Genomic DNA, 2,500 nt, shown 5'->3' on the forward strand with positions numbered 1-2,500 from the left:
ATATATAATTTATTTTATTCTCCCCTTTAAAATCCTTTTTTCCAAATCCAATATCATATTCTTTAATTATATAATAAATTTATATAATACTATTTTTATAAATATATATAAAATATATATAATTATATAATATAAATATATCTTTAATATATTATTATTTTTATTTAATTTATATATTATCTATATAAAAATATATATATTTCTCCATTAAAATATTATTAATAAATATATTTATTAATAAATTTTTATATATATATATTATTTTTATATACATATTATATTTTATTTAATTTCTTTTCTTCTAAATTATTTATTTTTTACTATTATATTCTTTCTCCCTACTTTTTTTAAAATTTTTATCTCTTATTCCTTTATTTATTTTTATTTTACATTTTCCTATTTTTATTCTATATCTTTTCATTATTATTTTATATTTTTCCTCTATCCTTCTATTTTTCTAATTTTCTTTCTTTATTCTTAAAATTTCCCCTTCTTTTTTTTTTTAATCTCTTTATTCTTTTTATATTTATTATATATTATTATATTATATTAAAAATTATATACAAAAATTCTATTCCAAAATTTAATTTTAAAAATTTCTTTTTTTTTCTATATCTCTTTAAATTTAATACAATTTTTATATATATATATAATTTTCTTATAATTTATACTCCTATCATAATTTCTCTATCCCCCTTATTTTCGATATATATATATTATATACAATATATATAGATTATATACAATATATAATATATATATATATATATTATATCTAGTAAGTATATATATGTATATTATATATATCTATATTGAGTTATATTATATATTATATTTATATATGTTGTTGTTTTATATATTGATGGTGCCGTATTTGTATATATTTACATTACAATATTATTCTATACATTATATATTATATAGTATATCTATATATATATGTAATATATATAATATTATATCTATAATATATATATTATATATTTTATATTATGTGTGTGTGTGTGTGTGTGTGTGTGTGTGTGTATGTGTATGTGTATGTGTGTGTGGTGTTGTGTGTGTTGTGTGTGTGTGTGTGTGTGTGTGTGTGTGTGTGTGTGTGTGTGTGTGTGTGTGTGTGGTGTGTGGTGTATACAAACATTATATTATTACATATATATATATATAATATATGTATATATATATATATATATATACCTATATATAGTATATATACATTACTTATATATATTTCAACATATATATAGTATATATATAGTACATATATATATACATATATATAGTATATATATAAGTGTCGTATATAGTACATTTATATAAGTATATATTAGTATCTATATAGTACCTATATATAGTATATATATAGTATTATCAAGTATAACTATATATAGTATATATATAGTATCTATATAGTACATATATATAGTATATATATAGTATCTATATAGTACATATATATAGTATATAATAGTCTCTATATATGTACTATATATAGTATCTATATAGTAATCTATATAGTACATATATATAGTACATATATAGTATCTATATAGTACATATATAGTATCTATATAGTACATATATAGTATCTATATAGTACATATATATATATATAATATATATATCTTATATATATATATATATATATATATCGTTGTATATATACATATATATATATATATGTATATATTATAATATATATATATATATATATATCTTATATATCTACTACTATATTATATATATTTTATAATATATATATAGTATATTAGTATTATAGTATAATATATTACATAATATACAATATTATTATATTAATTTTTTAAAATAGATATAGATATATATATATGTATTTATATACATATTACTATATATATATATATGTATATATATCATATATATATATGTGTGTATCTATCTGCATATATATACATATATATACTATATATACCTGAATATATACACATATATACATTTATTACATATATATAACATAGATATATTTCATATATAATATATATGATAGGATATTCATATATTATTTATATATACATATATTAGATATATATACATTATATATATACATAACTTATATATATATATAATATAATATCTCTATAGTATATATATATATATATATTATATATATACTATACATATATTATGCATATATATATATCTCATCTCTCTATGTCTATGTCATCTCTCTTATATCTCTCTATCTCTATCTATATATATCTCTCTATCTGATATCCTATATCTATCAGATGTCTATCTCTAGATATATATATTATATTATGATATATATCTAGAATGTAATCTGTATATGTTCTATGATTACATATAGTATATAATATCCCATATATTCTATCTATATACCATATCTCTCTATATCTACATACCTCTATCATATATATAGATATATATATATATCTATATATATACATCTATACATATATTATACATCTATAAATAATGTATCTATCTCTTATATCATATC

This window comes from Penaeus monodon, chromosome 8 (assembly GCF_015228065.2).
Source record: "Penaeus monodon isolate SGIC_2016 chromosome 8, NSTDA_Pmon_1, whole genome shotgun sequence".
Lineage (NCBI taxonomy): Eukaryota > Metazoa > Arthropoda > Malacostraca > Decapoda > Penaeidae > Penaeus > Penaeus monodon.